This window comes from Biomphalaria glabrata, chromosome 1, assembly GCF_947242115.1.
Source record: "Biomphalaria glabrata chromosome 1, xgBioGlab47.1, whole genome shotgun sequence".
In the NCBI taxonomy this organism is placed as follows: Eukaryota; Metazoa; Mollusca; class Gastropoda; family Planorbidae; genus Biomphalaria; species Biomphalaria glabrata.
In genome coordinates, this window is record NC_074711.1 from 403,255 (window position 1) to 416,910 (window position 13,656).

Here is a 13,656-nt window from a genome sequence, read left to right on the forward strand (position 1 = left end):
CAATAAATAATATATCACATTTATTATTGTGCATAGTGTGAGCTATGAAACTACGGATGGCTGCCTGGTCGTGGGATATTGTCTAGTGATGTGTCTCGAAAATCCCGGGTTCAAACTTTTCCTGGCATCCGTGGGAGTTTTGTTAATCCTCAATATAAAAATTAGGAAAGGTAAGATTTTTAACTGGAACCATGATAGCCTACACTTTCTTTTATGCAAAGACCGAAGGCCAAGCCGGGACACTCCATATTTCTATTATATTTATAGTATACCAGCCTTTAAATACAATAAGTTATGTAGTCATAAATGCATCAATTCAAGTCTCTCTACAGTATCCTGTTCACCAAGGCTAACAAGCCCCATCTCCCTGAAGCTTACTAGTTTGTGCAGTCTATAATAATATTATCAGAGAGTCGACTTCTGTGTCATCTCCTTCAAGTTGAATATAAATAGATATAAATATTTATTAATTATACTTTAAATGACCCGAGTACAATAAATATTTATACTTTAAATGACCAGTACTCATTGCTCTATACATTTAGTATCACACCCATAATCAGTTGATTTTCTACAGTTGGGGGCATGGTATTATACCCCACTAAGAACCAAACCAACTTCCACCGGACTCAAATATATGAGCCACACATGAATTAGACTGGTTGTCAAAGGCAATTTGAGATATATGCCATTAGGAAGCAGATATAGGTAGTGGATTGCTTATATCCATTACCACTTCCAACAATTACAACTTTGCGGACCTTGAGAATAATTTATTGCTTAACTATGCAATGTGATTCTGACTGAATGAGAGTGGATTTGAATGCCTGGATCATATAATTTCAACTGTATAGAAACATAGTCTCATATTATTTTCTTTCATGTGTCAAGAGAAGCTCAATGTATAAAAATTGTATTTTATTATGACTAAATAGAAATTTTTATAAAGAATTTTTTACTTCATTTTTATAGTGGTAAAAAATATAATTATCTTCAAGTAGTTAAAGACTTTATTTTAGTGATATGAACACAACATGTTCTAGATAGTCATCAGAGAAGAAAGTTGCTCACTAACATATATAACATTGTGTGAGCCTACAAACAAACAAACAGAAGAACAAACACAAAGTAATAACTAGAGAACCATTTGTAATGGACATTGTTTTTATTGTTAAATGCTTTACAACTTATCTGTAAGCAAAATTAATCAGAAATTTGACATAAGAGTGCTGCACCTTTGGCTATCCAGTAATCTTGTGTGTTGCTTGAAGGAAGGTGGACAGTTACAACAAAGTTAGTAGAATGTCCTGCCAAAGAAACAAACAAGGAAAGCAAAGTCAAAACAGTGGAGTTCAAATATTTATAGATCATACTATACACCTAGGGTGCAGCAGCTAAAAAAAAACTTTTAGTTTTTAATTTTCTCTAAAAATGTGAATATAATAGACCAGGGCAGAGGCTCCTAACATCATTGCATAAAGAATATTACTGCCTGTTATTATAAAACTACATCTATAGGGTTATTAAATCAAAGCCTGAAGCTATGGTCTTGGTTAGGAGATCTTGTCATCCACAAAGAAGCCCCTCACCTGGCAGCTGCTAGTTCCAAAGGAATGACACACAAAAAAAAAGGATATATAATATTATAACGACTCTATCCAGGATTTCTGCCAACACAACATAACCAACTTAAAGAACTTCACAACTCAGGCTCCAAATAATGTAAAAACTTTAATGTCTAATAAATACACAGCCAATACTGAACAATAACTGTACTGCAGTCTAAGCCTCTATACATCTGTACCAAACTCTACAGGCCTCCTCCTGGATTGAACTGTTTCCTATTGCCTTCACAATGAATCGTGAAACCCTCAATCATGAATCCTCTAGATTGACACCTTTGTTCTTAATATAGGCTTCTCAAAGACCTTCTAGAAAGTGATTGATGATCATAAGACTATCATCATGAATTACATATATATAGTATTCAGAATACAGATCATTCCTGAAGTGTCATCCCTCATCACAGTAGACCACTCACCGAGTTCTGGCCTGTGCTATCAGTGTCAGCTGATTGCACACACAATTACCCCTACATGAATCAGTAATAACAATATTCTAAAACACAAAAACACCCCTAGATGTCAGCCAATCTGTTTTGTATGCTGCGTTCTTACACAAATAAAACACTTTTTAAATCTACTTAATATTAAAAACCAATCTATTGAATGGTCAAAGGTAATCTTAGAAATGTCAATGTGAACACATTTCGTCATTAACCCTAATAAATTATTGTCTATTTTAGCCTTCTATTATAATATATAAATATAACTTTATGCTTATTATTTAAAATCAGAAAAAAAAAAGTGTAAAATAAAATTAATTATGATGAAATAAGAACATAAAAAATTAGACATTAAATGCAAGCAATTAAAAAATAAATGCTCAAAGCAGGCACTGAAGCCTGCACTGAAGCCTGATCATAATTTTAAATTCAGTAATTTCTACTACTAAATGGTTGATTTTTTTTTTTAAGTTTCTTATTTTTAGCATTTTGTTAACATCATTTCTCAAAATAGTACATCTCTTGTTTCAGTCAACATATAGGAAAGAATAGGAAACATGTCTAGCTTTCTATAAAGTACAGTTGGTCCAATCCATACTACATCAAAGAAAGCTTCTAATCAAACTTAAACTTAAACAAACAAAGAAACCAGATAAGCCTACTATACCAGTATTGAAATACATAATCTGATTGGACAACCTGAAGTCATTTTCTGGGCAAACATGTCATCGGCCATTTTATAGAAGTAATGGCATATTGCTATTAGAAATACGCTCAGCTCATAATCATAACATAGGAGGCACGGTGGATGACTGGGGTCCAGGGTTCGAAACCTGGTGAAGACAGATTTTAATTTTTTGGGATCTTCTGGTGCCTCTGAGTCCACCCAGCTCTAATGGGTACCTGACATTAGTTGGGAAAAAGTAAAGGCAGTTGGTTGTTGTGCTGGCCACATGACACCCATAGGCCACAGAAACAGATGACCTTTACATTATCTGCCCTATAGACCACAAGGTCTGAAAGATGAACTTTACCTTACTTTATAATCATAACATATACACTTTTTCAGTTCCCTTGAATTTATCCCAAGCAGTGGCATCAAATAGATCTATACCTAACTATTGTCAGGCAATCACAAAAACTATGTACTGAGCTGAGATCTGGACATATATTAAAACTAAGCTGTAAAGAAAATGGACAGCTTCAGGAAACCAATCATGTTAAACCAATGGATGTACTAAAGCTAAAAAAAACAACAGAAAGCAAACAGGAACTTATCAAAAACCTCAATTACAATCTTTACACTGGAAAACCACTAGAAAGATCACATGCACTCTATATACTGTGACTAGCACAGCCAAAATGCAAACACCATTATTGATTTGATGAATAAATCTGAGAGTTCCTGAAACACAAACAACACGGCTAGAAGCCTTATAGTAATACTATGACATCTTATATCTCTCTGATGCAGGTCTCTATTCAACACACAGAGACTGAAGACTAAAATATGTCTGCATTAGAGATTTGCTATGGACTGATGCTTGCACCCTGAATGCCTCAAATGAAGCAGATCTTATCCCTGTACACATTTTGGCTTCACAAACACAGTAGGCATGGAACCAGAAATACTATGACCATAAACTACCTGATGTCAGGTCATTGATTGATAGGTTGAGCAGTATGCACTTTGGATTGTCATCAACCTAGTCCCGAGTTCAAAGCCTGCCAGCTGGCCGTCATGCAGGAGGAATGAACTAAGAGGTAACAATCTCCATTTCTAAAGGAACACCTACAATGTATTAAAACAAAGAGTCAACATGCAATAATGTGTCCAGTTGGGGAGCACTGTAACAATATATGCTAATATAGATGATTAAACAAACTTGTGTTACACATACTAGTGCAGCATTTGGTAGACTTCAAGAACAAGGAGGACCAAGGCGAGGACTCAGCATCAACAAAGCTGAAAGTCCACAGTTCTTCCCTCACTTTTATAAGCCATGGTCTCTATAGTCTTGACACATTCAATAGCTGAACTCTTTTTTGATCTGTGCCTCCTAAGAAAAATTTCACATGTAATAGTAAGATCCTTTACATCTCAAATCAACAGTGTCCATACTTAAAAAAAAAATGTCCAAACTCTGCTGGGCTGGGTATGTAGTAGGCATGACTTTAGTCCATTTCCTAAATGAATTTTTGAATGAATAGCTGTGCAAATGAGGATGTTCTCAACACAGAAATGATTGAGAAATTCAGGAATCCTCTTCTTAATCACAGAAAGACTAATTGTACTAGCTACTGAAACTATTGAACACAAAAATCTATCTTGATATTTAACCAATCTTGTTATGAACAGAAAAAAATGTTGTATATTGTTATGACATGATTAGGATTTAGTTGTTTCGGGAATAAGGGGAAAGTTTTACTTAGTGACAAGTGACGTGACAGATCTTTAAAAAACAAGAACGCTCCAAGTGACGCTAAAAAGAAGACGCTTCGTGTAGAGCAGTAACATAGATATACGGATTTACGGACATAGCTGACATCGGTCAATTCCCTTCTTGATTATTAAATATATTTGTAGAACAACATCAGCGTCGACTACATATTTTGATTGTTTCGGCCTTTCGCCGGTGTTACTGAAGTAGTTTGAGTTCAGTGTTACTTCCAGGCAGACGTAGATCTACACTAGTTATATTTCAAAGAATCAACACCGTGCGGAAGCCTTAACAATATCTATATACAGAGTAAATCAGTGAGAGATATACAAAGAAGAAACAAGTGAGAGCTAGATCTTAAAGTAAACAAGTTAGGTCTTGGAGAAAATAAACCTGTGAGAGCTGTAGCAAGACTTAACCAGACATGCCCATGAAAGCTATGGTAGGAGTTAACAAAAGATAGAAAGTGTTTTGTGAGAACATTGATCCCAGCTGTAAAGAAATTTGTTAACTTGTTACCTGTAGTGGAAAGTGTGCCAGCTCTTGCAGCTGTTTTGTAGAGTGGCGCTGGATAGAGAGATAAATCTGGTTCATAGTCTAGGCGAGGATCCATGTGCATTACAGGCAAACTGGATATCATTTAGAAACAAAGAATTAAATGACTCAATTTGTATAGAAATAATGAAAGCAGTAATTTCTTTTTTTCTGATTTGTTCCCCTCAATATGACTATCAAAACAGAAAGTTGTTTCTTTTTTTTTATATTACGGTCAATTGATGGAGGTCATAAATAGTCCTACATGTTTCAAACTGCTTAGTTCTTTTTACACTTTTATAAGGTTAGCTTGAGGCCAGTTTCTTATGAAGAAAAGCACAGATCTGAACAACATTTTTTAGAACTATTCTACTTGGGTCTGTGTCGCTGGTTCTGATTTTCATCTTCCAGGGAATGCATTTCTAAATTACATTGTCCTATGTAGTTGAGTTAATTTTATTTTTTTTTCTTCAGGCTGAATTTTTTGTAGTGTGTATAAGAGTCATGTTCACATAAATTGTGACGAGACTAGGACACTCTTGGTTTCATTTCTGTCATCACTTTCTCTAAGTCTAACAATATTTGTTTGCATTATTTTGGATCTTCCATTTTGTCAGTCATTTTTTTTATAGTTGAAACATGTTTTCAAACTTGCTTTTTGAACTTCAACGAGCACTGAGAGATGACTTCAGTTCAGTCAGTAAAGACAGACAAATTCTATTCAGTCAGTAGAAGACAGATGGCTTTATTCAGTCAGTAGAAAACAGATGACTTCTATTCAGTCAATAGAAGACAGATGACTTCTATTCAGTCAGTAGAAGTTAGATGGCTTCTATTCAGTCAGTAGAAGTAAGATGACTTTTATTCAGTTAATAGAAGACAGATGGCTTCTATTCAGTGAGTAGAAGTTAGATGGCTTCTATTCAGTCAGTAGAAGTAAGATGACTTCAGTCAGTAGAAAACAGATGACTTTTATTCAGTCAGTAGAAGACAGATGGCTTCTATTCAGTCAGTAGAAGTTAGATGGCTTCTATTCAGTCAGTAGAAGTAAGTTGACTTCTATTCAGTCAGTAGAAGAAAGATGGCTTCTATTCAGTCAGTAGAAGTTAGATGGCTTCTATTCAGTCAGTAGAAGTAAGTTGACTTCTATTCAGTCAGTAGAAGACAGATGGCTTCTATTCAGTCAGTAGAAGTTAGATGGCTTCTATTCTAGTCAATAGAAGACAGACAGCTTCTATTCAGTCAGTAAAAGACAGATGGCTCCTATTCATTCAGTAGAAGTTAGATGGCTTGTATTCAGTCAGTAGAAGACAGATGACTTCTATTCAGTCAGTAGAAGACAGATGACTTCTATTCAGTCAGTAGAAGACAGATGACTTCTATTCAGTCAGTAGAAGACAGATGGCTTCTATTCAGACAGTAGAAAGGAGGAAGGAGTTACAGTTAAATATTGAATACAATGAAAAAGTAGATATTAACTAAAATACATTTTGTTTGTTATATCCATTACAAGACACACACTGCAATACATGTCAAGTTTGTGGCTTTACAGGCTATTAGTTTGCCCCATGTTGTACTATCTAAGAGTATTTAAGTATTGGTTCATTTAGCTAGATGATATGTAGCTGAATGAAAGTAGTATACAATATTAATAAGATCGTGTTGCAAACATTAATGCCAATGTGGCCTTTTTTTATGAGCTCTTACTTTGCCTGCATCTGGCCTTTCAATTGGTCACCAACAGTCATGTGATCCCAGTCCCAGGCAAAACCATCCATATAGAGTCCATGTACAAGCACTCCATCATCAGGAACATCCAACTGAAAATAGATAGGATTGAAATATAAGTTTACTAGATATGCTGTTTTTTTTTTTAAATTAAACATGTTTGGGAAACATTTAAGTAAAGTAAAAATTTCCCCCTTTCCGACCATGTTTTCTACACTGGCAGACGATGTTAAGGTCATCTGTTTCTAAGCCAACGGTTAACGAGCAGGGTGTTATGTGGCCAGCACAACAACCAACAGCCTTTACTTTCCCCAGAGTTGGGTGTACCCAGGGGCGCCCTAAAAATCCTGAAATTCAAGATTCCAGCCTTCACTGACATTCGAACTCTGGCCCTCAGGTTCGGATGCCAAGCCCTTAACCATTTGACCACCACACCCCCTGGGAAGCATTTAGGTTCCTCATTATGTTATGATAAAATTAAAATCTGACAGAGGAGGAGAAAACCACAAAAGTTTAATTAAATTTCTCTAATTTTTTTTAAAATTCCTATATTTCCATATCAAGTCTGATCATTTGTTAGTGTTTTTAATTTTGAAGTTCTATATTTTGATTTCGTAAACTGATTTAACCATTGTTTTAAAAATAAATATTGATTTATTAGAGAAACAATTTGATTTTAACTAAGAGTTTACATTTTGATCCATAGGTATTGTTTCGCCCTTTTTAACTGTACGCAGCTGCTCCATAACTAGTGCTTCTTCTCTAGAATATGGCAGGAGAATGAACTTGAATAAGAGATGATCAATAGGCTGGTTGTACTTTCTAGCAAAATTTTGAAGAGTTCCAGTCAAGAAACCTGTAAATAAATAGAAGATATAGTCTTCAATAAGTTTTAATTTTTTTTTTTACTGTTTAAAAAAAAAAATGCTTGCCAACTAAGTACAAGTGGAATCTTTTACACATTTTTTCTTCCACTTCCCATTCTTAAACCAAATTGAAAATGAGCACAATTATTGATTGTTGATGACAACACATGAATCAATCACAAAATTAAGCTAATAGTTAAAATGTTTGTTTTACATGTTTCGGATGTTCCTTCAGAGTTGAAGATAGTTTACTTCCTAGTCCAAACCTCCCGCAGGACGACGGGGGATGGGAGCGGGCAGGATTTGAACCCTCGACCATCGATAAATCCAAACGACAGTCCAGCGCGCAAACCGCATGACCAGGCAGTTAATTACCAGACAGCAGGCTTATTGTGAACAAGACAGCAGTAGGTCTGTTACAAAGGCAGAAGGATACATAATTTGAGATCTAAAGGAAATCTACAGAGGACAGACGTAGACTACTGAAAGAGAACCTAAACGGATCACAGCAATGTCTACAACAATTATGTCTGCATTGGGTGTGGCAAAATATGTAGGTCACAGCTAGGACAGCCTAGCCGAGTGAAATGCTGCACTCCCCCTTGAGACTCAAATACATGCCTTCTCATTATTAGTCCTAAATGTACTAAGCAAAGTGAGATAAGCCTTGTGTAGAGAATAAGGTGACACATTTTTTTTAAGACTGTAAAACCTTCTATTTTTTTATCAGTACTTGAACAGCTCAGTGACTAGTACATTAGCCTTCCATCCTAGATACTTGAGACCTCCATTTCAAATACAGAATCAAGCAACTTTCTTAGTTTAAAAAAAAAAAAAAAATTGGTTTTGAAAGGGCAGCACCAAAACTTTCTCCCAGATTCAACCCCTTCCCCAACAGAAACTTATTGGACCATAGTGCACTGAGCAAGCTATTAGCATTAAAGTGGCAATAAACAAAAACAACTAATTAAAGTATTTCCAATTGCACAAGTTTATTATTATTAGTCTAGCTCTGTTAAAAATTAATTAGATTATTGATTCAAAATAAGTAATGCTATTAGTTTTTTAAAAGTACTTTTTATATTTCACTTGTTCCTGACATGGTTTTGACACTTTAGTTTTAACAGCAATCACATGCAGTTGCCTTAAATCAATGTGATCATAAATGGGAAGATCAAAACTCATCCTTTAATATAGGGCAATAAAGTCATACCCAATCATATTATGTTACAACTTAAAAATAATACTCCAAAAAGACAGTAATTTATTTTCAAACACATTTTCATGACGTTTATAGGACACATAAAACTTTGTGAAAAGATATTGTAAGTATCTGACATTTAGATCTACAACTTCCCAACAAAATTACAAACCTTGTGGAAAGAAGAAGCCAGACAACCAAAAAGACTTAGGAGGTCCATTATTGATCCAATTGTCAATAAAACAACACCTCATTATCAGGTCTTTAACCCAAGATGCTAAAGACTTTAACGAAGGATAAGCGTTTCTGGCCCATAATTCTGGGACCTGAAAATGAGTATCAAAATGTGTATCAAATATACTAAAGTGCTTCTAAACATATCGTTAAAACTATTTGATTATTATTGTTACATAAAACACATTAGTGATTTGAAAAACTCTGGATTAGAACAAACCATTAGTAAGCACAGTGGATTTAAGATATTCCATAATTTATTTTCATTGAAGTTCTAATAATTTATTTTCATTGAAGTTCTATTTTTCTTTTTTGTTATAATATGTGAGATGTGTGGCTGAGTAACAAGAATTCTGTGGCAACCCATCGAGAGGAGGGGGGGGGGGGGCTGAGTTTTATTCCAAACTTGACCAGACTTGTGTTTGCTGAGTGCCTGAAGGCAACCCATTGTCTCCCCCTGATCCACAAAAGGAATTGGACTATAATTCAAGAAGCTTGCTATAAAGCAAGAAACTTGTGCTTTACAAACAGAAAGAAATAACCCTAACCAAATTAAAAATCTATTGAAATTGAGTAAGTCATATAATTTACACAACAATGATTTTGTTAGAAAAAACATAATGAATGGAAAGTTGATCCATACATGTGTCAGGCTGTATTTTAAAGCCTTGCCTTATCTGTCCTGGCCCCCTGACACAGTTAATCAATTATGTCAAACAAGAAACACCACTACAACAATTCATATATATTGACTTGATGAATGTTTAATCTTATGATACATTGAATGAAGAGTGAGGACTAGAAACTCAAAATACCTAAATAAATGAAAAGCTACCAGTATCTTGGAATTCCCATATTGACATAATAAAGAAATCAAACAAAAAAGACTATAGTTTATCATAAATGTTTGCAAATCAGACAGTAATATCACAACAAAATTCTATTTCACCTTAAACCACTATGCTAAATTGCATCTTAATTTGGGGGATCCTTCAACATGTGATAGATAAAGAATCTAAAAGATGTCATATAGAGCTATGAGGAATATCACAAATGGATACTTACATTAAACTAAATTAGCACCTTAGGATATCACTAAACATTTAGAGGAATTCCAAGACAAAACACTAGAAAAGAAACTACAGGTAGTAGTAATACCTAAAACACTAAATTGTAGCTTGCAAGTACAATAACATTACCTAATATAATAAATACTCAGAGACACAAGGCTAAAGACACATTTCTTATTCCATATGCTAGAACAAATTAATATAAATAATCTTTCTTTCCAAGAACAATTTGAGAATGAAAAGGAAGGAAGGAAAAGAAAAACAATGAGTTAAAAAAGAATTTTAAGCTCTTTTTCACATGAGGTATTTGAAGCTGCAAATACCTCGGAGCTATTGTCTCAGATGAGGGAACAAAACCCAAACTATTGGCCCGAATAGCACAGTCCACAGCAGCCCTTTCAAAACTTAAAATAATATGGAAAGATAAGGGCTTAGCCTGGTCATGGCCACATTTTTATATGCTTGCGAGTCGTGGACGTTGAATGCAGAGCTTGAGAGGAGGATCCTAGCAATGGAATTGAGATGCTACAGAAAGATCCTAGGCATCACATTCAAAGACCGCATCACAAACCAAGAAATCAGAGACAGGGTTACTGTAGCGATTGGAGCCCATGACGACCTGCTAACTATTGTAAAAAGACGAAAGCTTAAAACCTTTGGCCACATTACAAGATCTACGGGACTCACAAAGACCTTCCTTCAGGGAACAGTGCCAGGGAGAAGAAGAAGAGGCAGACAGAAAAAGCGATGGGAGGACAACATTAAAGAATGGACGGGCCTGCCATTGAGAGAGGTTCTAAACAAGACAAAAAAAGGGAGGAATGGAGAAAGACGGTCGACAAATCTTGCCTGGTGCCCCAACGGTCCAACAGACTAAGGGATAGGTAAAGGTAAAAGGTAAAGGTAAGGTTTCACATGAGCCAGTGGGTAACAGGATGAATTCAGGTTGGAATTATTATCTTCTTTTTGAACTAAATTTGTATAAGAGAAGCTGACTTTAAGTTGAAGCTTCCAATAAAATGTGTGAAGTTTTTCGGGAAAAATAAAACTAAAATTTAACAGATAGATCTACGTTCATTCTAAATGTAAACAATAAATTACTTACATGGTTATTTAAAAAAGCATTGTATACATTCTCCAATTCCTCACTCATCACTAAAAAACCTTTGATGGCTTTTTTCAGTTGTTCTAATGATGTCTAAAGGAGTAAAAATAAATTTGAAAAAACTTGACCAAATTATCTCTTAAAATGAAGCTCTGACTTACTATCATTTCAACATTATCACGAGAATTCCAACAGTTATTGCTGGGTATTTTCTATTCTGGTATCCATTGAATAACAGTTTTTTTGCTGTTGTTGTTGAGCTTTGTAAGTGCTGTTCTGAGGTTTTTAATACAAGAGGAATCAGAGTTTTGCAAGCTTTGGAGGGTTGTTTTCGCATCAGTTAGAAAGACAATCTGACTGTGTGGGAAACTGTGTGGATGATTTGCTAGCATGGTAGCAGCTAGTGCTAGTGCTCCCCTTTCTGCTCTGTGACTGTCAGAGAGCTCTCCAGTGGCAATGGATTTTTCTAGTTTTCCTCCATCTGGCCATTCGATGAGTATTCCAGCTCCTCCATTTGTGGTGGCTTTATGGGATGAGCCGTCCCTGTAAACTCTGATCCACTGATTGCTAGGATAATTGGTTTGTAGAAAACAATTCACTATTTCCTTGAGCTCTGTTGGTCTGTAGTCAGATTTTCTTTTTATGTTTTCAATATGGTCCCTTATAGTAGGAAGAGGGCTTTCGTCCCAGGGTGGAGATTCATTATAGTGTATCGAGGATTCCAGAGTAATTTTTTCAAGTTGTTGAATGCATTGAAAGCCTAGAAAATTGAATGGAGCTACCAACTTGCTTTTACAAGAAATGGCCAGTTAAGAATTTTTGATTTCACTACATGAGATATTGAGGGCACGGTGGCTGAGTGGTTAAGTGCTTGGCTTTGTGATTTTTAGGACGCCCCTGAGTCCACAAAATTCTAATTTTAATTTAATTCAAATTTTAATTCTTATCCAAATTCTGACTTTAGTTGGGGAAAGAAAAGGCGGTAGGTCATTGTGCTGGCCACATGATACCCTGCTCGTTAACCTTGGCCAGCAAAATAGATGACCTTGACATCATCTGCCATAAAGATTGCAAACTCTGAAAGGGGAACTTATTCTGTGTCAATATCATATCATAAGCAATCTTCTTGTAATTTGCCTCATGAACTATTCGTTAAATAAATCTAGGCTTCAGATTTCGTTTACATTAAACCTTTTATAATATCAGTAAGGTCTTTGTATACAATACTATAAAACATACTCATTAATTATTCTATATTTAAATCTTATTAACATGTACCTTGATTATTATAAGCAGTTTATTGAATCTTTCAGTTTCTTGCATCAATACTATGGTTAAAGAGTTTATGCGACATTGGCGTCAGGCTAGTGGATAAAGAAACAATATTTTGCAATCAATTTGTCAATTACTACTAAGCGTATCTAATATTATTGAAAAAACAACAACATGGTTATTGATATTTTAAAAAATATTGTATGCACTATTATGTTGTTTTTCTTTAAATAAGAAGCTTTTAATAATGTAGTAGTTTTCACATTCAGCATTCTATTATGTTAGGTATTATTGCATGCTAAGAGAGCAATCTATTGTTAGGTATTATTGCATGCCAAGAGAGCAATCTATTGTTAGGTATTATTGCATGCCAAGAGAGCAATCTATTATGTTAGGTATTATAGCATGCCAGGAGAGCATTCTGTTATGTTAGGTATTATTGCATGCTAAGAGAGCAATCTATTGTTAGGTATTATTGCATGCTAAGAGAGCAATCTACTGTTAGGTATTATTGCATGCCAAGAGAGCAATCTACTGTTAGGTATTATTGCATGCTAAGAGAGCAATCTACTGTTAGGTATTATTGCATGCCAAGAGAGCAATCTATTATGTTAGGTATTGCATGATAAAAACTAAGACACTGCTATATAAAGCTAGACACTAAAGCATCACAAGAACTAAAAGACTATCATGTAATACTAGGAACTATGGAATGATAGGATCACTAACAATATTAGAAACAGAAAGGCCTACTAAGAATTAAAAGGATGGCCCAGGATAAAGGAATATGGAAATCCATTGCTGGTGGCCCATACTTCAATAGGGGTGATGGACTGTAAGTAAAGTAAGTACTAAGAATTAAAAGGATGGCCCAGGATAAAGGAATATGGAAATCTATTGCTGGTGGCCCATACTTCAATAGGGGTGATGGACTGTAAGTAAAGTAAGTACTAAGAATTAAAAGGATGGCCCAGGATAAAGGAATATGGAAATCCATTGCTGGTGGCCCATACTTCAATAGGGGTGATGGACTGTAAGTAAAGTAAGTACTAAGAATTAAAAGGATGGCCCAGGATAAAGGAATATGGAAATCCATTGCTGGTGGCCCATACTTCAATAGGGGTGATGGACTCTAAGTAA

General features: G+C 35.1%; 1 pseudogene; it reads right to left on the reverse strand.

The window, feature by feature from the left end:
• Positions 1-1,146: 1,146 nt before the first annotated feature.
• The window catches only part of LOC129927480 (dynein axonemal heavy chain 6-like), a 90,942-nt pseudogene continuing 78,432 nt past the window's right edge, over positions 1,147-13,656 (reverse strand).